A 23,416-nucleotide genomic window follows, 5' to 3' on the forward strand; every position below is an offset into this window, starting at 1 on the left:
CCACAACACTGGCTCGGGTTGGGGCAATATCTTTGGGGGTTTCCCTACAAGTAATGCTGGTCAGGCCTGCCGAGTGCTACGCGCATTCCTGGCGGACAGCATCACTATCAATGGGCTGAGACCCCACAACAAGGCCAGTGAGTCCTTTTTTCTAAATTGTAAGGGAAAGAGGATAAGAGAGGAGGGGAGGAGGAGGGGGGGAGGGAAGTACTGCAGACAAACCTCTGCTTTGACTGTTGTCTTGGGTTGGTTCTACTGCTAAAGTGGACAACAGATTTACAATTAGAAGTGTCCGTTCTGCCACCACTTAACTGTGAGATCTTGGGCAGTCATTCAACTTCCATAACCCTCAGGTTTTTCCTCTATAAATCAGCGCCAAATACTGGCACTAAACCCTGTTGAGTGCTACCAGCATCCGTTCCCCTCTGCTTATTTCCTAACAGAGACCTGACTTTGTTCATTCATCCACCCCCTCCACGTGGCCCAGGGGAAACTGACTCCCAGCCCAGCTCCAGGAGGGGATCCGGACTGGTCTATGCCAATCACAGTAACCCCACCTTTCCTTTGGTCGAGGAACCCAAACCAGTGACTGTAAGCTACTGACTAAGTCACAATGCAACAAGGCTAAAGTAAAGATTAAACTAATCTATGTAAAAGCATTTTATAAACTGCAGAAAAGTTATACAAGTGACAGCTTTTTCCAAAATTATAAAGTTTCAACTAACATGGGGTTTTTAGGAAAAATCCTTAACTATTATAAGCCTCACATTCTTTCTTTGGGACATATTTGCCCTCTCCTGACCTCTGAGCAGGGACTGTATTCTGTACAACACCTATTGCATTATCAACACTTAATAAATGCAAAATAATGTTGTGTTAACTACAAATTGCCACCAGATGTTCTTAAGGCTTTGAAACCGTCAAGTGAAACTGATTGCACAAAATAGTAGTTTAATTATTACATCATCCATCTCAGTAATGGTGAGCGTCCGTCTGTCTTAGGGCTGAAAGCTCAAGTTAAACCAGTGCTGTAGTGTTGAAGATCAAATGTTCAATATGTGGTCCCTAAAGGCAGATTTTGGGAAGAGCCAACAAGCAGCTTCTCTATACATCATCATCTTGAATTATTTTGTTCAAAGACAAAGCTCAGCATCCAAAACAAGATGTCAAACAAGAAGTCAAAAAAAGAAGTTTCTGGCTGAAATGAAGTTTTAGTAAAACAAGTACTCCCAGCAGTGCACACAAGCAACCAGAAGCATTATCCATAAGTGGTTAATAATAAGAAGATAGGATGACAATGCTGTTTAGAAAAGCTAGAAGGAATTGTCTCCTCTGCTGAAGGGCACCAGGAAAGGATTCCTGCATCCCCAGAAAATGTTCTCCCATGTAGTGGGTCTCAACCCTATCTGTAGATTGGAATCACCTGGGTATGGTTTTTCTTTTTTTAGTTGTCCCAGAACCCCACTGCAACCAATTAAATCAGAATTCCTGGGAGAGAGACTTAAATTATAGATCCTGAACCAGCATCATTAACATCACTTAGGAATTTGTTAGAAATGCAGAATCTCAAGCCCCACTCAAGCCCCCATTCAAGGCCTACTGAATCAGGATTTGCATTTTAACAAGATCTCCAGGTGATTCATGTGCCCATTAAAGGTTGAGAAACGTAAGCTTATATGACAAAAAAAAGCTTATTTTTCCTCACAGAATAGTTACAGGGCTAACAGTCCAGGGTAGCAGGGAAGTCCTCCTCCACACAGTCATTTAGGATCCCGGTTCCTTCCTTTTTGTTGCTCTGTCATCCCCTAGGACATTGCTAACATCCACCTGCTCAAAGCTGGACCACTCCGGGTTCCAACCAGCAGCAGGGAAGGAGAGCACTGGAGGAAAACCTATTGTCCTGAGGCCTAAGACCAGAAGTGCTACACAATGTTTCTTTTCTGAATTTAGTCACAGGACCACATCTGACTCAAAGGATATTGGGATAGCTAGTTTAATCAAGTCTGGGAAGAAGGAGAGGACAAATTTTGGTGAACAAAAATCAGTCTCCATGCCAGACATAAAGTGCCCAACAAATGATAGCTATTATTAGAGCTATTATTATTAACCAGGATGTATGCTTCACAAGCTTAGAATACAAATACTGTTTCATTTATTCTGTTCTTCTAGTAAATTGCTTAAGGCCCAAAGACCTTACCAGCATGAAGTCTGAAATTCCTTCCTTGGGGCCTTTTCCATTCTTTCATCCCTATAGAGTACAACATCCCAGGGCCTTTCTCAGTTCTAAAGAGTCAGTCGTACTTCCAAATGCCAGGTGAGAGAAATAACTAGAAAGGTTCTACTAGCTCACCAGTACCACTGCTTGGTGGCTACCTCGTGGTCATACCAGACACTGGTCCCACCCAGTCCAATGGCTGATGATCTCTGCCACGGAGAAGTCTTTGCTTTGCTCAGGCCACTGTCAAGCCTCCACCCATCCTTTCAAGTCAAATGCATACACTCAGTCATCATCTCTAAGCATGAAACAATGCCCAGCTGGCTGATTGTAGAAAGGTCCTGCCTCACCCAAGTGCTGTAGAACCACCCCTTTTCACAGTCCCAGGGCCCCATGAAGCCCTGACCCAGATTCTGAATCCAAGCTAGATATGCCCATGGTGAATTCCACTCTAGGCCCCTTGGTGTTCTTTCTTTCCAACAAATGTTAGCCCAGTACATCAATGTCTAATGACATTAACTCTCAAAAGAGAAGGACCAAGGACTTTATCCCTTTGCTTCCAGGGGGTTCCTTGGCTACTTGGAAAAATTACCAACTCCTACCCAAGACCAGTTCTATATACCAAGGGCTATGGTGAGGGGGCTACCTCTGTCAGACCATAAAAAAAAATCCCTTGATGATATTACCCCAGGGATAAGAGATATCTACTGGCCTTACATTTTTACAGCTAAGGGATGCACTCAAGTGATTTTTCCTATTATAATAAAAACTCTGCTCCAAGGCTGTTGCTGGCTATTAAAGAGGCTGGCACCATTTTAAACATCTCATGTCAGCAGTTTTCAATAACACCTAACATCTCTTCAAGGCAAGTATCATTATCATCATCTCTGTTTATTGTTTTAAAGAATGGAGAGTTTAAGAAAGCCCCTAGTCTCAATGATAATAGAGCCAGGATTCAAAACCTGGTCTTTCTGGCTAACAATATAAATAATAATAATAACCTTTATTGAGCGCTTTTTATTTACTGTATATTGTAAAAAATTAATAAACAGGGACTTCCCTGGTGGTCCAGTGGTTAAGACTTCGCCTTCCGGTGCAGGGGGTGCAGGTTCGATCCCTGGTCAGGGAGCTAAGATCCCACATGCCTCACGGCCAAAAAAAAACCATAAAACAGAAGTAATATTGTAACAAATTCAATAAAGACTTTAAAAATGGTCCACATCAAAAAAAAATCTTTAAAAAAATAAACAAAAAATTAATAAACAGAAACCTCAATTAAATAGACTTGAAAGACCAGAAGGGGCTATTCCCATACGTGACTATAGCAGAGCCCAACAGGAATAAGAACAACTCCTCTTCTTTCCTGGCAAGGACTCAAACATTGAAAAGCCATGGGCTCTTCATTTTCTCTAGCCCTCCCAACTTCCTTTTCCTGTCCATAAAAGTGTTCTTCCCTTGCCACGCAGGGACCTTCATGTGGCTAGCCATGGTTGCAGTACCCAAATTACAGTTCTTTGTTGATCCTGAATAAACCCATCTTTGCTGGAGAAATGTCTAGCAGTCAATTTCAGGTCAACATCTTAGTGGCCCATATGGGAACCAGAGAAGACCCTTGACAGCTCTGGGTCGAATGAGCAAACAGGGACAATACCCACAAGTGAGCCCACTGTCGCTCACTACTTTTCTCACCAACCCTGCAGTTTGAAGGTACATCTTTATCCTCAATCCAAGCTCACTCCCTCTTTCATTCGAAGATTTCCAGGTTTTACTTGGGCTCTATTTTAAGGTTTCATCTTTCTGGTTAAGGCCTTGTTTTGTATATGAGTACTCATTTAGCACTTTGGTCTGATCTTGAGGTCAAACTGTATCAACCAACTTTGGCTCATCCTTCAGGAATAAGTTGCTTCAAATGAAACTGTGGCCGTTCAGGCTTCAGCCTATTCCTCAGGAAGGGGCTATCTTCCAAAAAGTGGCTGGAAAAGACTTCAGCCTGGCTACTCCTCCAGGACAAGGCTGTTGCCTTTGAATTGGCTGGTATTCAGGTTTGCAAGCTGTTTGACTTGAACTGTAAGCTATTTGACCCATTTGAAAACTGTTCTTTTAGACTAGAGAAAAACCTCTGAGAAATGGGATCCCAGTTATCTAAATATTTTGAGGGTGCGCCCACACAATGACTCCTGCCAATTTTATGTCCTTCCTCATGCACATTTCTAACTAAAAGGACCAACCTGATCAAAGGCAATCTAAAGTATCAATGGCCATTATGGGGAACTTTCTGAAATCCTCAAACTTAATTTCCTTAAAACCAAATTGGACTACAATAGCTCAAAATTTTTCAGAATTTAATGGAATGCTTATTTCAGTTGGTATTTTGAAGTTTCCCAGTGTTATCAGGAATCTAAAATTGCCTCTCTGCAAAATAAAATTTTAAGATTAACTGAGGCAAACAATCGATTTAAGAAAAATAAAGTGGTCCCTGAAGCCTCAGGCTCTTCTTCCTAGGCTTCTCTGTCTCAGGCTCCGCCTCCAGAGCCACCTTGTCTCTCTTCTCCTGCTCCTCAAGTCCAGACTCTGCCTCCAGTGCCATTTTCCTCCTTCCTTTCTACCCTGCCGACACCTCCTTTTCAACTTCAATACTGCCATACTAATTCTCTCACCCAGCTTCCCCTTTTCTCTGAAATTCTCCCCACTCCCTCTTCCTCTGAACTTTTCAGAACCTGTCCCTTTAAAATTAAGCATCCTGAGGATCGAGAGGCTAAGCCCTTAATTTCTTATACTCTCTGGACTGAAGCCTAACTGCAAGCCATAGTCAGATTTTCCCAAAGTAACCAAAGATCTTCACAGATTCGCTGAGAAATGTTAACATAGTCGTTCAAACTAATCAACCTGGTTTCTCTGACTTACATCACCTAATTCATATGCTTGTCGGTAAAGGCCAGGCTCAACATTGGATGGGAACTGCTAATTGGGAGAATCCTGAAAGGTCTCTAGAATAACAACTGGGAGACTGGCCTGCTTATTATACAGTCAGGGTTGCGCAATTGCTAGGCGACTTCATTGAGCAATTCCTAGGGCTTTTCCAAAGCCTGTTGATTGGAATAAAATTCAGGCTGGCACACAAAAATCTGATGAACGTGTTCATGATTATTACACTCAACTTCAGATTATTTTTAAGGAAAATTCTGGTCTTCCTTCAGATGTTGAGTCCACATGGCTAGCTTTTGCTCTATTTTTATTTATGGACTGAACTGAGACCTTTCCCTTCTAGTAACAAGGACCAGAATGGAATGGGAAACTACCTCCCTCCAGATTTAGTTAATCTGGCGAAGCAGCTCTCTCTCATCCTAGATGAATGTCCTCAAAGGAAGGCCACCAAAATTCTTAATCTTCACCTCTAGCAAATGAAGCCTCCTAAATGAAACCAAACCCTCCTAGCTTCTGCTATTATTGCAAAGATCTAGGGTATTGGAAAAGAGATCTTTACAAATTTAAGCACTTTAGGTACTTTCAGCCCTCTAACCAGCCTTTCCAACATCCTCCCAATTCTCAAAGACGGGCCTCCAAGGAAGTGCAGGGGCTCTTCCCAATTCTCCCTCTTAATCAGCTTAGAGAAACGTTTCTCCAGATTGGGGATGAATCTCTTCCAGTCCTAATTGACACTGGAGCCACTCTCAGTGCTCAACTCCACTACTATAAAACAGCCCTTGCCTCGGAGTACTCAAGTAATTCAAATAGTGCGGATCTTCAATAAACCTCAAGAGGTTCCTGCCTCTGAGCCCTTTGAGAGATACACACCCTTTTCTCCTTAGTTCCTCTGCCCCTATCCATTTATTAGACTGAGACTTCTTAGAGAAGTATCATGCTGGAATTTCTTTCTCCCAAAGGGGGAAATAAATCTAGAATTTTAAAGTAGTCATGGAAGTAACCAACCAGGTGAATTAAATGATACTTTTGACATCTTTTATTTCTTCGGTCTCTGATGATATTAGAGCGATTCTAGAGACACTGATCATCTGTCCCTATTGAATCAGTTACCAGTTTCCTATTGGGTAAAATCTCCAACTGATGGTGGCAAAATTCATGATGTACCTCCCACCAAGATTCAAACAGACCCCTCAAAATCTCTCCCCAGAATTAATCAATACTCTGTAAGTAATAAAAGACCTTCAAGGTATAAAACCCATACTAGAAGATTACAAGGCTCAAGGCCTCATTATCCCTTGTAGTTATCCCTGTTAACACTCCCATTTTACCAGTGAGAAAACCTAAGAGCCAAGAGTGGAGGTTTGTCCAGGACCTCCAAGCAATAAACAACATTGTTACCCTTCGACACCCTGTTGTTCCTAACCCTCGAACACTACTAACATCCATCTACACCAGAGACAAATTCTTTACTGTAATTGATTTATGCAGTGCATTCTTTAGTATTCCAGTTGATGAAGTTAGCCAATTTTTTTTTTTTTTGCCTTCACTTGGGAAGAAAAATAATTCACCTGGACAGTAATGCCTCAGGGTTTTACTAAGTCCTTATTATTTCTTGCAAATCCTGAAGGCTAATCTGGATGATATAAAGTTCCCTAGAGATTCTACTTTGTTGCAATATGTAGATCAGGGGTCCCCAACCCCCAGGCCACAGACCAGTACCAGTTCATGGCCTGTTAGGAACCAGGCCACACAGCAGGAGGTGAGCGGAGGGCGAGCAAAGCTTCATCTGTATTTACAGCTGCTCCCCATCACTCGCATTACCGCCTGAGTTCCGCCTACTGTCAGATCAGTGGCGGCATTACATTCTCATAGGAACGCGAACCCTACTGTGAACTGCGCACATGAGGGACCTAGGTTTCATGCTCCTTATGAGAATCTAATGCCTGATGATCAGAGGTGGAGCTGAGGCAGTGATGCTAGCACTGGGGAGCGGCTGCAAATACAGATTATCATTAGCAGAGAGGTTTGACGGCACAGAGACCATAATAAATCAGTTGCCTGCAGATTCATATCAAAACCCTATCAGTGAGTGGCAAGTGACAATTAAGCTGCATTAACAAAAAAAAGCAGACAAAAAAGCCTGCTAGTAGCAGGCTTTATGGTGGCAAGTGAGTTGATGAACTTCAGTTGTACAGCTGCATCTGGTGGCAGGCTTTAAGTCAGAATCCGACACTTATTTTAGTCTGTGCGTGGCCCGCGCATTATTTTATTTACCACTTCTGTCCGTGCCTCTTTCCCGCCCTGCACGCTTGTCTCAGTCACAGTTATGGTAAGCCCACAAGTTAACCCTAGCCAAAATGAGTAAAAAACAAATGTCGCTGGAGAGCTTCTTTGAAAAGGGGGAAAGACCCAATGATGAGACAGCAGAAGACTCTAAGAGTGCCAACAAAAAGAAAGCTGCATTTAAAAGAAAATACCAAGAGTCCTACTTAAATTACAGGTTCATTGCAACAGGTGATTCACATTCTCCAAGCCCGCTATCCAACAAAGCCATGAAACCTTCAAAAGTGTTTTGCCACGTGGAGACCAAGTACCCTACCTTAAAAGACAAACCTTTGGAGTTTTTCAAAAGGAAAAAAACGTGAACACGAAGAACAGAAGCAACTGTTGAAGGCCACCACTTCATCAGATGTGTCTGCACTAAGAGCATCATTCTTAGTGGCTAACTGCATTACTAAAGCTAAGAAGCCCTTTACTATTGGTGAAGAGTTGATCCTGCCTACTGCTAAGGACATTTGTCATGAAATTTTAGGAGAGGCTGCAGTTCAAAAGGTGGCACATGTTCCTCTTTTGGCTAGCACCATAACTATATGAATTGATGAAATAGCAGAGGATATTGACGCACAATTGTTAGAGAGAATTAATGAGTCACCATGGTATGCAATCCAGGTTGACAAGTCTACCAATGTTGACAACAAGGCAACAATGCTTGTTTTTGTGCGATATATTTTTCAGGAGGACGTGCATGAGGATATATTATGTGCACTTTTGTTGCCAACCAACACCACAGCTGCAGAACTGTGAATGATTACATATCAGGAAATGATTACATATCAGGAAAACTGAATTGGTCATTTTGTGTCAGGATATGCACGGACAGAGTGGCTGCCATGACTGGACGGCTTTCTGGTTTCACTACTCGGGTCAAAGAGGTCACTTCTGAATGTGAGTCTACGTACTGTGTCATCCATAAAGAAATGTTGGCTAGCCAAAAAATATCACCTGAACTTAACAACGTTTTGCAGAATGTGATTAAAATTATCAACCACATTAAAGTACATGCCCTTAACTCACGTCTGTTCGTGCAGCTCTGTGAGGAGATGGACACAGAGCACACACGTCTTCTCTTATACACGGAAGCTAGGTGGCTTTCTAAAGGTAGATCACTGGCCAGAGTTTTTGAGTTACGAGAGCCGCTCCAGAGATTTCTTTTAGAAAAACAGTCACCACTGGTCGCACATTTCAGTGACACAGAATGGGTCGCAAAACTTGCTTACTTGTGTGACATATGCAACCTGCTCAACGAACCCAATCTGTCACTTCAGGGGAGAACGACAACTGTGTTCAAGTCGGCAGATAAAGTGGCTGCATTCAAAGCTAAACTGGAATTATGGGGACGACAAGTGAACACTGGGATTTTTGTCATGTTTCAAACATTAGCAGAGATTTGGAAAGAGGCTGAGCCAGGGCCTTCTTTCTCCCAGCTATCACCTATCTCAGCTTTCAAAAGAGTTTGAGCGTTACTTCCCAACCACAAAAGATCCCCAAACTGGGAAGGAATGGATCCGCGACCCATTAGTGAATAAGCCAGGTGAATTGACTTTGCCCGTGCTAGAAGAGGATCAACTGCTTGAGATCGCAAATGACGGTGCCCTTAAAAGTATGTTTGAGACAACTTCAAATCTCCATATGTTCGAATTAAAGTCAAGGCAGAGGGCTTCCCTGGTGGCGCAGTGGTTGAGAATCTGCCTGCTAATGCAGGGCACACAGGTTCGAGCCCTGGTCTGGGAGGATCCCACATGCCGTGGAGCAACTAGGCCCATGAGCCACAACTACTGAGCCTGCGCGTCTGGAGCCTGTGCTCCACAACGAGAGGTTGCGATAGTGAGAGGCCCGTGCACTGTGATGAAGAGTGGCCCCCGCTTGCTACAACTAGAGAAAGCCCTCGCACAGAAACGAAGACCCAACAGAGCCAAAAATAAATAAATAAATAAATAAATGGGGAGGGGGAAACAAAAAAAAAAGTCAAGGCAGAATATCCTGAGATTGCCACAAAAGCACTGAAAAGCCTGCTTCCATTCCCAACATCCTGCCTTTGTGAGGCAGGGTTTTCTGCAGTGACAGCAACCAAAACAAGATTACAGAGTAGACTAGACATAGCAACACACTTAGGGTGTCACTGTCTCCCATCACCCCCAGATAGGACCATCTAATTGCAGGAAAACAAGCTCAGGGCTCCCACTGATTCTGCATTATGGTGAGTTGTATAATTATTTCATTATATATTACAGTGTAATAATAATAGAAATAAAATGCACAATAAATGTAATGCACTTGAATCATCCCCAAACCAGACCCCCACCCTGGTCTGTGGAAAAATTGTCTTCCACGAAAGCAGTCCCTGGTGCCAAAAAGGTTGGAGACTGCTGATGTAGGTGATTTGCTTCTTTGCCCTCCTTCTCAAGCCTCCTCACAGGAAGACAGCATCCACTTGATAAAGCTTTTCATGTTAAAGGGATATAAGGTCGCCAAGGAAAAATTGCAGTTTGTCCAAACCCAGGTTCAATATTTAGAGCATCTGATATCAGAACAGGGCTACACCTAGATCCAGGTAGACTTCATGGTGTCCTAAGTTTCCCAAAACCCAAAACTAAGTGCCAACTTAGAAAACTTGGAGGTTTTCTTGGGCTAGTTAGTTATTACTGAAATTAGATTTCAAATTTCTCTTTTATGGCCAAACCTCTACATGTTTTACTCAAAAATAACAGCCCTGACCCAATTTTATGGGAAGAACTAGAGACACAGACTTCAGTGCCTAAAAGAAGAGTTTGATGAACCTACCTGCCCTTGGCATCCCAATTATCAAATTCCCTTTTTCCTATTTATATAGGAAAAGGAAGGAAATGCCCTTTGGGTACTCACCTAAAAACACAAGGGCCACCAACTGGACCAGCAACTGGACCCTGTGACATGGGGATACACCCCTTGCCTTAGAGCCATTACTGCCACTGCTCTTTTGGTTAAGGGCACTGAGAAAATCATTGTGGGATCCCTTTAACCATTTTTGTGCCTCATGCTGTAGAAGTCCTCCTGAATGCTCTTCATATTCAGTATTTCTCAGCTAGTTGCCTCACCTCCTATGAAGTCCTTTTGTAAACTGCTCCTCACATAACTCTTTTATGTAATAACCTTACCCAGCTACCCTTCTCCCCTCTGTCACTGACAAACTCCCTCACCACTGCCTAATGTTGACAGACCATTTCCTGATTCCTTGTGATAATCTGCAGGAAAATCTTTTGGGTAATGCTGACTTCTAATGGTTCACTCATGTCCCTTATTTAAAAGATGAAATAGCAAATACTGTGCTGGGTATGCTATTACAACTCCTTTTGATGTTGTTGAGTCGGCATCTTTACCTATGGCTACTCCAGCCCAACCGGTTGCATTATCTGCTCTTACACAAGCTTGTACTTTAGCCAAGGACCAAACTGCCAATATTTCTATTGATAGTAGACATGCTTTTGGAGTAGCTCATGATTTTGGAATGTTATGGAAGCAATGTAACTTTCTTACTTCCAGTGGAAATAAAATTAAAAATGGCTCCTACATTCAGAAATTATTGAATGCAATACCTTTACCTGCTGCTTTAGCTATTTTTAAGATTCCAAGGCATTCTAAACTTGACTCTCTGGAAGCTAAGGCAAATTGCCTTGCTAATATTTCCACAAGGAATGCTGCTTTTTTAAAGGGACCAACAACAGCCAAACCTCTGTCATGGTCTAGAGGGATAGTTCACCAAATGATAACTTAGAAAAACTGACTTAGAGAAGCCCAACAATTGGCCTCAGGAAAAAAAAAAAAAGATTGGAAATTCAACAACTGTTGGTTTGACAAAAAGGGAAAGCTCTGGTTTAGGCCAAATATCAACCTAGTCCTACTGGAGACTAAAATTCCCACTCCTCACCCCAGTACATCCATTAAACCACTGGTTTACTGACAAAATGATAGCCTTATTGAACCAATATTGCTGGGAAAATATTAACCAGGCCACAAAAAGTGCCTACCTTACTATTCCACTTGTCTGATACAAACCAGGGAAGCCTGTTCATACTGCACCCAAACACTGTAAACAGCCTAGAGGTCTGGCAAATGGATTTCATACAGCTTTCTCTGTCTAATGGATATAAATCTGTTTTAGTCATGGTCTGTATGTTTTCATACTGGACTGAAGCCTTCCCTTTCAGACTACTGCCTCTCCTGTGGCTAAAGTCCTTTTGGAAAAGATTATCCCTATCTGGGAAACTCCTCTAAAACTTCATAGTGATTGAGGAATGCATTTTACTGGCCATGTACTTCAACAGGTCTGCACTGTTTTCTGGTTTTATAACACTTTTGTTATGCTTATCACCCTCAATCCTCTGGTTTTTCAAACACACTAATGGCATTATTAAGACTCAATTGGCAAAATTTGTAGAGGTCTTTCAAATACCTTGGCCAAAACACTGCCATTAATGCTTCTAAATCTCAGATCCACACCTTTTGGAACTCATAAACTCTCAGCTTTTGAGATAGTCATAGGATGCCCAATGTACTTGGCTCCTGCTTCTTTTGACCCACAACTGATAAAAGTAGAGATAGTCCAATATTGCAAAGGCCTAATTGCTTCTATTAAAAATATGTCGGGAGATAAAGACCTTAAGTGCCACACCTTGCAACCTGGAGATTTTTGTTATTAGAAAAGACACCTCCAGAAGAACCTTCTTCAAGCTTGCTGGAAAGGCCCCTTTCAGGTATTGCTAAGTAACCCACATGCCACCAAATTCTAGGGAATAGACTCTTGGATTCACATGAAACACCTAAATAAAGCAATGAAACGTGACTCGACCTGCACATCATCTGGTGACCTGAAAGTTAAGACTTCCTGGAATTGAAGTAGAAGACAACTGATGACAACACAGCTTTCCCAAGATATCTAGACCAGGCCTCTTGGAAGTTTATTGCCAAACCTTTGAGATTGTACAACACTTCAGATGATCTCTAATGTCTATAATCTTGATAACATATAGACTTTAGATTAAAAGTGCCTGAGAGTTCTCCCTCCAACCCTCCTTGTTACTTGAATGTGATCTTAATAAGTTTCCAATCTGTTCACTTTCCCTCCAACCTGAGACACTACATCTTTCTTAACACTGAGAGACAAAAAGCCGCTGAAACTTGAAAATCTGACTCTTGATCAGGGATGCTTTCAGAGAAAGATCTTGATCAAAAGGGGGAAATATAAAAAATTAATAAACAGAAACCTCAATTAAATAGATTTGGGAGACCAGAAGAGGGATCTCCCATGCCCTACAATGATAGCAGAGCCCAAAAGGAACAAGAATGACTCCTCTTCTTCCCTGGAAAGGACTCAGTCGATGAAAAGCCATGGACTTTGTTTACAATAGCCCTCCCAACTTACTTCTTCCCTCTATAAAAGCATTCTTCCCTTGCCGTGTGGGGACTTGCACATGGCTTGCCATGGTTGCAGAGCCCAAATTGCAATTCTCTGCCAATCCTGAATAAACCCATCTTTGCTGGAGAAATATCTGGCAGTCTATTAAGTTCAGGTCAACAGTGTTTTTAAAAACTTTTAAAAAATAATTTACATACAGAAAAGTACAGAAATCACAAGTATACAGCTTGGTGAATTTTCACAAACTGAGCACTCCCACATAGTCAGTATCCACAACAAAAAGTCAACATATCCAGCACCCCCAGATACTCTCCTCATGCTACTTCCTAGTCATTCTCCACAACTAGGGCAGTCATTATTCTATTTTCTAGTTTTGCCTGTTTTTGATCTTTATATAAAGGAATCATAAACAGTATTTACTTTTTCATATCTGGCTACTTTTACTCTATATTATGTTTGTGAGATTCATCCATGTTACATGCACATAAAGTTTATTCATTTTCATTGCTATATAACATCCTGTTATTTACATATAATAGAATTTATTTATCCATTGTACTGTTGATGGGCATTGGGGTAGCTTCCAGTTTGGGGCTATTATATCAATAAATCATGCTACTGTGAACATTCCAGTAAATGTCTCTTGGTAAATATATGTACTCATATCTATTGGGTATATACCTAGAAGCGGAATTTCTAGAACATAGGGTATGCATAGTGTTCAACGGGTAGATGCTGACCAAATACTATTTAAGTACTTCACATGTATTAACTCTTTTAATCCTCATAATAGTCCCCAAAATGTAGGTACTCTTATTAGCCCCCAATTATACAGATGAGGACATAGAGACATAGAGAGATTAAATAGATTAAATAGCACAACCAGTAAATAGATGAATTCTATTTAAATAGGGTTTAAATTCAGGAGGTTTAAGTCCAGAGCCTGTACTCATAACCACCACCCTGTACTCCTAAGCCAGGATTTCTTCTAGGACTATACCATTCTGTTATTCTGCTAACTAATTTTCCCCTACCATGCACTGATATAAGAATTAAAGCACACACAGACACGTGTATACAAGATGATTCTGGGAATGATCATTAACCACATTGATATCACTGATAAAAAACCAGCCTGAGGGACTTCCCTGGTGGTGCAGTGTTTAAGAATCTGCCTGCCAATGCAGGGGACATGGGTTTGATCCCTGGTCCACGAGGATAACACATACCACGGAGCAATTAAGCCCGTGTGCCACAACTGCTGAGCCTGTGCTCTAGAGCCCACAAGCCACAACTACTGAGACCGTGAGCCACAACTACTGAAGCCTGCATGCCCTAGACCCCGCACACCACAACTACTGAGCCCACATGCTGCAACTACTGAAGCCCACACACTCTAGGGCCTGCGTGCTGCAACTACTGAGCCCGCCTGCTGCATCTACTGAAGCCCACGCGCCTAGAGCCCATGCTCCACAACAAGAGAAGCCACCGCAACAAAGAGTAGCCCCCGCTTGCCACAACTAGAGAAGGCCCACGCACAGCAACGAAGACCCAACGCAGCCAAAAAAAAAAAACAAAACAGCCCAAGCTGGTCACTTACATGAGCAATCTATGTATATATGAAAGGTTCAGATCAACCAAGGATTATTTTTATTTCTGATGGAATTAAAAATATAGGATAGGCAAGACATCCTCAGTTATATACACAGTTATCAAACATTTTATTTTAACTGGAAAACTTAGAGCCATATTCATCCCAGCTTCCTACAGCAAGTGGCAATTTTACACACTTAATCATTCAATATATTATTTGTGCTAAGTGTTTTGAGGGGATGCACATTGGGAGAGTACACATGGGGTGAATACATTCCCCATCCTCATGGATCTCACATTCTTGTAAGGGACACTAGAAATAACTACGACAGACAATAAGTGCCACACATGGTTGTAGGGCTACAGATACTCAAGGGAGGAGTGGACCACTTTTCATTCACCAATCAGTTAAAACTAAAATGGTGACATTTTGGCTGAGTCAAGAAAGATTGATTAGATTTCCCCAAAAAAGGCAGTCAGGTCAGGGAAGGAGTAATAGAATGAGCAAATGCACAGATACAGGAGGGCACCAAATTCTTCTGGAAAACAGCCAGAAGTGGAGTATGTTGGGAACCAGAGTACATACTGGGCAGAAAACCTCACCACTAATTTTTACTGAGCACTTACTGTGTGTACTCTCATCTGACCCTCACAACAGCCCAGTGAGGTTGGCATCATTATTCCCTCTTACAAGTGAAGGTTCAGGGATATAAAAAATTAAGTTAACTTGTCCAAGGCCACAGTACTTCTAAGTGCCATAGACCAGCCTTTGGTTCTGGCCCACCTGACTCCAAAGCCCCCAGTCTGCTGCCTCCTGCCAGGGGTAATGGATCTGAGGGGGAACTAGGAGCCTTCCAGGCTAAGGATTTGGACTTCATATGGAAGGCAATATAAGACCATCAGAGCTTTAGTAAGAAACTAAGGACATAATCAGAGTAATGCTCTAAGAACAGAATACTTCAAACCGTGGGTCGCTACTTATTAGGAATCAATTTAAGTAGGTTTTGACTAGCACTTTTTTTCCCAAATAAAAGGATAGAATGGAATGGAATGGAATAGAATAGAATATATCAGAATGCATCTCACATAGATTAAAATACAATTTCATAAAACTTTTGTCTCACTTTAGATAGATAACATACAGGTAAGGAAGTAGATGACTAGATAGATAGACAGCAGAGAGATGTATGTGTATACTGTGCTGTCATCTAAAATGAATTTCTTACTGTGAGTCAGTTCTAAGAAGATTGCCAGGAGTAGAAGTATACAGGTCTGATTGGAGGAAGAGTGCCTGGGGGTAGGGAAACCAGTTAGAGGATATTTGCAGATTTTTTGTAATGGACAAGAGTTTGAACTGGGGTAGTAGCAGCAGGATTCAACAGAAAGGATTTTGTGCAACAGATATATGTTTTCTCTGACTTAATCTGCCCTGGAACATCATTAACCTGTTCTCTCTGCCCTCAATAGGGATCCCTCGAAGGCCCCTTCTGACTTGCCTGACTACTTCCTCACTATCAGGAGGCTTAACTTCCATCTTGTGCCCTTCCCTAGGGCTCAAGCAAAGTAGTCTTTGATGTGTAGATTTGTTTTAAAGGAATGAAACTAACTCCTCTCTACTTAGTCCAGTAATCTGTCTGTTACAAAGCAGTGCCCTGACTTTGGACAGAAAACATTAGGCAAGCCCAGAGAGGTGCTAGGCCATAAAGATGGTCTTTTCCACTGGGCTCATTGTTAGAGGCTGTCCTGCTCTCTCAGTAGCTCTGCAATTCTGTCGCCTCCACCTTGGGCTCCCATTCAACCCTCTCAACATCCTTGCCAGGCCATTACTGTATTACTAACCCCATTTTTTAACATATGAAGAAACTGACAGAGAAGATAAAGAATGCCTTCAAGTACCCCCATCCTCAGCTAGTAAACTGGGGAAGTGAGACTGAAACCAAGGCCCATGTGACTTCTAAAGCCACACGTTCACCACCATTAGTACACTGCCTTTCATTAAATTATGTTTCCTTTAGATTAAGAAAGTTATCTTTTTAAATTTGTATTTTAGTTGATTATACCATAGAAAGCTAAGGATATCACCAGCCATGAGAGGAGAGACGATAACCTTAAGATAAATAATAAAAACACATAAAATATAGTATGTAACAAAAAAATGAACATGAATTTTGCAGTTAGACCCAATTTCAAACCCCAGGTTGTTTGACCTTGGGCAAGTAACTTTAGCTCTCTGTCCCTATTTCTTCACATGTGACAATTAAATATAATAAGTTATACAAAGAGCTCAGAATATGGCAGGTGTGCAATAAATTATACTACAGACATGAGAATACTATACCTGACACAGGCATTGCCATGAGGCATGCTGAGACCTCAATGCCAGGCTGACAAGAGGATGGAAACCATTCCAGTATGACTCAGGCTAAGAGAACTGACCTGCCCTTGGGCTTATTTGTGAGAAAGGAGTCCACCAGGCAAAATCACATTATTTAAAGGCAAGCTTGGATCTGATCCAGCCTGACACTTATACCCAAGGGGCTAGAACTGGAGGCCTGGAAAGGCAGTAAGAACATGGGAGCTGTGGAGATACTCGCAAGATGTGTCCACAGCTGTGGAGATACTGTCAAGCGGGTGACAGAATTCCAGACAGACCCATTCATGTTGAAACTTAACCTTAGCCAGAAACAAGAAAGACAAGGGGCCCATCTCCCAGGAGGAGGGGCCAACATGGGCCAGGAGATATCGGGGCCTTTGTAAACTAAGTAATGACCCCCCCCAAAAGATATCCATGTCAAATCCCTGGAATCTATTAATGTTACGTTATTTGGAAAAGGGATCTTTACAGACGTGATTAACTTTAGGATCTTGAAAGGAGGGGCTTATCCTGGATAATCTGGGTGAGTCCTAAAGGCAATCAGATGGATCCTCATAAAATAGACACACAGAGAAGACACACAGGGAAGGCTATGTCAAGACGGAGGCAGAGATTGGAGTGATGAGGCCAGAAGTCAAGGAATGCTAAGAGCCACCAGAAGCTGGAAGAGGCAAGGAACAGTTGTCCCTTGGAAACTTCAGAGGGAGTGTGGTCCTGCCCACATCTTGATTTCAGACTTCTGGCCTTCAGTACTGAGAGAATAAATTTCTATTATTTTAATCCACCAAGTTTGTAGCAATTTATCTTTGGAAGCCCTAGGAAACTACTAGAGCCCTGGACAAGGGTTTGGGGTTTGGACAAAGTTTCAACCCAAGAATAGAAATGGATTTCAATCTAAAAGTAGAAGTCCATCACACAGGGGTTCATGGGGCAGACATCAATGTGGCATTTCGCTCACTGGATATCAGACTCAGGCCATCCCAGACTAATTCCAGATCTAACCATGATGAAGAAGAGTGAGCAAGTCCTGGGGCGGCTCAGGGGCTGGTGGGGTTCATCCTGCAGGCAGGATATTTCAGTACCCGCAACCAAGCAGGGCAAACAGGAACTGACAGAGCAATCAGAGATGTTCTGCCAATAAATGATAAATATCTCACAGAATATGACTGCGTGCAGTCTGAGACGATGTCCATTTCAAAAGAAAAAAAAACAAAAGGCCAGAAAATATGCTGCTCCTTCTATGGAAGGAATCTGCCCCTTCATTCAAAGGCCAGGCACATGCCAGCACTGGGGGCGCAGAGGTGAGCTCAAGTTCTGCTCTGGCCCTCCTCTGTAGCTTCCACAGCCTCTCCTGGAGCTGAGACCTCCCTGCATGCTCAGAAGACTCATTCTCCTTCAGCCGAGAGCTTCTGTGGCTTGAACAGACCATTCTGCGCCCATATTAGCAGGAATGGGGAAAGGAAGACCTTAGCATCTCTACAGGCTTCTAATTCACAGGTCGTTGAGTCAGCCTCACTGTTAGCATACTGTGGGGATTTCCTAGTCCCCAAAAGTAGTATAATAAGAGGATTTCAATTTAAATGTTCTCAAAAGCCACACTTCTCCCCCACCTTCCTAGGCACTACAGGAGAAACAAATATGCATCAATTCCAGCCCCTGTCCTTCAGGAGTTTGTGTCCTCATATGCAATATGAGGTCTAGACATAATCACTTAAAACTACAGAGCAGTGGGTACCTCCAAATGACACAGACAATCAGAGACAAAGAACTAGAGGGAATAAAATAGCTTTTATTGATACGGTCAATCCAGGCATGAAAGGATTCCAAAATGTGGCAATCTGATATTAAATTTAAATCATTAATTTTATAGCCACTAAAAACAGTATTATCCAGGATAACCAGTATGATAATGAAATATGACAATGTAATGGTTGCAATGAAAATCTCTTTATTAAAGAATTTCTAAATTGCTTCACTTCTCTGGCCTTAACTGCTTCGTCTGTAAAATGAAAGAGTTTTATACACAATCACTAAAGTCCTTTCCATCCCCCTATAATATTCCTTGGGCAGTTCACTGTAAGGGAGACAGTTCTGTCGGCTTTATCCTTAGGGACTTCTGTGAGCTTTTCATGTAGGTAGAGAGCTTTTGGATTTTCAGAAACCTACAGGCATCTTTTTTAAAGCTATAAAGATTGATTGATAGGTGGAAGTGTGACTGAGGAAATAGAGCAAACTGGTCAGCTTAAAACCCTGGTCTCCTTCCTAAGAGGCACTGTGGCCAACTGGGGACACAGAAGACTACAAGGCACTAAACCTAAGCCCCGGCCTGTGAGACTTTTCTGATGGCCTCCATCCATTTGGTTCTCACTTTGTTTTCGTTATAACGCCTAGCTGAAATTCCTACTGCCCCACATGGTTCCTCAACTGATCCTTGTTTTCTTTTGCTTGAATCAGGTTTAACTTTCTGAAGACTGAAAATCATAAAGCAAAAAATGATATGAAACAAGGAGGAAGGAAGAGGGAGTTGGACTCACAGAACAATAGAAGTGAAAAAATTATTTTAATGTCAAAGCCTCAAACAAAGGCTCGACTACTCACTCCTCAGAGGGATAATGGGTTTGCGCCACATACATTAGCACTTGCCTCTTCAGGCTGATCTGTTTGTTGGTTGCTATGTGCATGGTGATAAAATATCCATTTGGGTGGGATCAAAAATTGTATTACCCTCTTAGAGCACATCTGTGAGTACTGGCCTTTTGAACAAATGACTATAGTTCACCAGGCCTCTGTGCTGTCAGAGGCTGCTTCCCAAATACCAACTTTTGAGCCTAGCCCTACCATATGGACACATGGGGGTCCATGAAAAATAATGGCCGAGAGGCCTGAAAGCATGAGAAGGTCTGGCAAAAAAGTGACAGGTTTTGTCCAGGCTGCCAAAGAGAAATGTACTTAGGCTAGAAAGACTAAAGAGGTGCACGTCTTCAGAACGTGTCTGTGGATCCAAATACACCCTAACAGATTCTTGAGAGAGCCCCCGGCGGCTGTGTTAACCTTGGCATTGTTATTGTTAAGAGGCTATGCTCATTTCTGGCACCTAACACTGGACACATTGACAGCAACGGGGTTGATGGAAGAGGAAAGAATCTGTTTTGCAGTTGAAAAAAAAAAACAGTTCTCAGACTTCTCAGGCCATTTGAAATCACGCCAGAGAAGTACTTGATTTCGGCATTCTTAAGCTCTCTGCGATGATGCCGCAAGTGGTGTCCCCCACGTGTGATGATGTATTTCAGAGCCAGAGCTTTCTCAAGATGTTCCAAGCCTGCAGGCTCCTGATCCTTTTTCAAATTACAAAGATGATAGTATTCCAGTGAGAGTTGTGACTAGTCTAAACTCTCCACAGCTGTGAGAGATGAATGTACAAATTCCAATAAAGATTCTGCGTGTTATGGACTGAATTTACCTACACGGCATCAAGGCCTAACTCAGGACCACTTAAAAGAATCAGAGCTGCCCCCCAATGCTATTTCCATTCCTTCTATAGCATTAGCTGCTGGGAAGCTGGCGAATGTTCTGTGAAGATGCCTCCCCTCACACCCACGCCACTGTCACTGCCCAGTGGTGGGCATCTATTCAGAAAGTCTATGATGTGTGCAGAGAAAAGCGGGGCTGGGAAAAATTAAACCCAAGTACATGGGAATCCAAAGAGGCCTTGCAATTCATTGCGTGAACAGCCAGGAGGACTATAAAACACCTTGTAACTGAAGGGGTTGCACTGGAGCTGTGTGTGACAACAGACCAGCTGTATCACCGCCTCTAACTCATTTAGAACAGTGTTAGCAAGAAGGCAGGTTCCGAGCAGTCTTCAGTTACTTGGGAAAGTCAACGGGGCTTTGTTTTCTTATTATGGACACCTTTTCCCTAAAATACTTCCTTGGAATGCTAAGTAAATGTAATAATACACAGCACGCCACTTTTACCATGTTTAATAATTGTATTGTCTGAAGACTCTTGGCTATACTCCTTTATGAAACATCTGACGCTCGGCATGCTTTCCAAAACAGGGAAAGAGTTAAGGGACAAGGATTCACATCATTGTCTACACATATTAACAATTATAGAGAGAACAAATAAGATTCTTCACTTTGGAAAACAAAAAGACCAAAGGAATATATAATATTTTTAAAAATTATCTTCTAATATGATTTGCACGAACACAGACTCTTCCAAAGCCAAGTATACATTCATCATGTACATCCACCTCCATTGCTTAGAGGCTGCTGAAGTTCACCTGGTATCACTTCTGACATCTGGAGGTTTTTTTTTTTTTTTTTTTTTTTTTGCCGCTGTGGCTTGTGGGATCTCAGTTACCCCACCAAGGACTAAACCTGGGCCACAGCAGTAAAGCCTGAAATCCTAACCACTAGGCCACCAGGGAACTCCCTGCAGATTTTTAATAGTATGCTGTCATCTTCCCATTTATCATACAGCCATACACATATGTGATATGTGGCATTTCTCACTGCAGACACTGAACTTGGCTTTTCTCACTCTAACGCAAACCGGAAAGACAACACAGCTGAGGTCAGAAGACGCAATGAAGAGTTGAACAAGCTGTAAGTGAAATTCTCAAAACACCAAACCTCTGGATGATCTATACATGATATTCTATTAAAACCGGAGTGGGAGTGGAAGAAGGAAACAAGCTCCAATTTTTTCCAATATTCATGTAAACAAAACACACAACTAGAAACATTTCCTCGTTTATCTTTTCATAGTCCTTCATGCAAATCTTCTACATGCTAAAAGATTCTTTCAGCCACTGGTGGTATACCTCAGATTTCATCTTTTCTAGAGAAAAATCAAATTATTAATTTAAGCCTATTAAACTGTATTGCAACTATGCATAACTCCCCCAGAACCATATTGCAAGGGCAATTTCAGTATCAAGTGGCTTATTCCTGTCTTTTTTTGGAGGCCAGTTCCAAGTACCATCACCCAGCAAAGCAAGTTAGGGAAAAACAAAACACAGCTTTAAAATATTGAGTGGGAAGTCATACAATATGCTAGGATTCTGATAGCTAAAACAAACCTTCAGGGAGTATAACCAGGGCAGCCGGACAGGTAAGGGGAATGTTGCCTTGCTGGGAATATTCAAGGTTGGTCTGATGGTAAACATTAGTGATGTGCTGGTAAGTGCTTGACAACTAGCTCTAGTGAGAAAAGTATTTTGTAGCATGTGCAATTTCCCTGGCATAAATACACCCAGGAAGCCTGATTCCAAGCTACCCAAGGGACATCACTAACAGGAAGTTAGGAAGAGATTCACAATAACAACCCACTGTATAGTATTTCAGATACAATAGATGTAAATAACCTCAACAGCATAAATTATAGTAAAATGTAGGGAAATAACTAGACTGTAGTGAATTTTGAGTATTGCTTTTGTTTTTTAAAATATTTAATTTAATTTTTTAATAATGGTTGCATTTAACAGCTGGCTCCCAAAAGTCGAATATTTAAAGGCAGGCTCTACATTCGCTCCATCACACCACTTCATGTTACTCTTCAGGGACATTAAAGATATTTTGAACAAACAACAAACCAAATAAATGAAGCTACTAATTCAACTTGTTTAAACTAGCTCCAGAGTTTCCAAGGCTGCCAACCTCTTTGCTATCCCACGTTAGAAATACTCAAAGTTCAGGTTTCGGTATGTACAGTATTTACAGTAGTACCATGAAATGACAATACCTTGCATTTTATCACGCATCACACTTTTCAAAGTAGTGTTTTTACGGCACTGTGGGACAGTCTGGCCCTGCATAGTGAATTTAAATCAGTGGGCAACAGCATTTTAGTGCCTAGTGGGTAAAAAGAGTCCTTGGGAGCTGTCTGTCCAAGAGAGAGGGGCAGGGGTGGAGCTGGGAGCCCGGCAAGGAAGCCCGGAGGCTGGTCGGTGGCCCCAAGGTTGCCGGTTCCCTCCTGGAAATGCACACCTCTGCAAGCAGGTGTACGGCAGCACCAGGCTTTCTTCCTTACCTCTTGTTGTCTGACGCTAACTTTAGCGATTTTACTAAAATTCAGTTTTTTCTGATGGGGATTAAAAGGTTGGACGGGATATGCTCTAAGAGCCCTTCAAGAAGTTAAAATTATTAGAGCCATAACATTCAAATATGCTCTTATCTGGCAGAGCAGCTTTGTAATGTTTTCCTCACGATCTAAACATACCTGTTACTGGAGTAGATACTTGTGTGCAGACTACATAGATCTCATTGCCAAAGTTAATATCAACAGTAGTCGTGGCCGAGTGGTTAAGGCGATGGACTAGAAATCCATTGGGGTCTCCCCGCGCAGGTTCGAATCCTGCCGACTACGACCAGGCAGTATTTTGGTACAGATCCTTGTTTTCCTTTTGCAGGCTTCTCCGCAGATTATTTAAAGAATTTATGAACTGCTGGAATACAACTGGGACCCCAATGGGGCAAGATGAAGAGCGGATGAGGGAGCTAGGCAGGCGTGTGATTGTGGTTACAACTTGAGTCCAGAAGAGGGAAATGGGACAAAACACGCCACACAA

General features: G+C 42.1%; 1 non-coding gene across 1 annotated transcript; it reads left to right on the plus strand.

The window, feature by feature from the left end:
• Positions 1–23,132: 23,132 nt before the first annotated feature.
• TRNAS-AGA (transfer RNA serine (anticodon AGA)) lies at positions 23,133–23,214 on the plus strand. Its single transcript has one exon. It is a non-coding gene; the product is annotated as a tRNA-Ser (tRNA).
• The last annotated feature ends 202 nt before the right edge of the window (positions 23,215–23,416 follow it).

The sequence above is a fragment of the Balaenoptera acutorostrata genome, chromosome 17 (assembly GCF_949987535.1).
Source record: "Balaenoptera acutorostrata chromosome 17, mBalAcu1.1, whole genome shotgun sequence".
Lineage (NCBI taxonomy): Eukaryota > Metazoa > Chordata > Mammalia > Artiodactyla > Balaenopteridae > Balaenoptera > Balaenoptera acutorostrata.